This window comes from Solanum pennellii, chromosome 5 (genome assembly GCF_001406875.1).
Source record: "Solanum pennellii chromosome 5, SPENNV200".
In the NCBI taxonomy this organism is placed as follows: Eukaryota; Viridiplantae; Streptophyta; class Magnoliopsida; order Solanales; family Solanaceae; genus Solanum; species Solanum pennellii.
This window is the reverse complement of record NC_028641.1, coordinates 54,084,606-54,084,819: the sequence shown is the minus strand read 5'-3', so window position 1 is coordinate 54,084,819 and position 214 is coordinate 54,084,606.

Below are 214 nucleotides of genomic sequence, written 5' to 3'. Positions count from 1 at the left end.
TAGCACTGGATGTTGATTAGTCTTAAAGGGAACTTTGTTGATTCTCTTTCATTTGAGTATTATAATTGTATAGCCTATATGTGACTTTATTTGCATTGATGTATGGGTTATGCCCGATTGTTATACTCTTGTGTAGATGGTTATGATATGAGATATCCATTTTAAGAATATGTTATGTATCTTATATATATATATATGTATATATATATATATG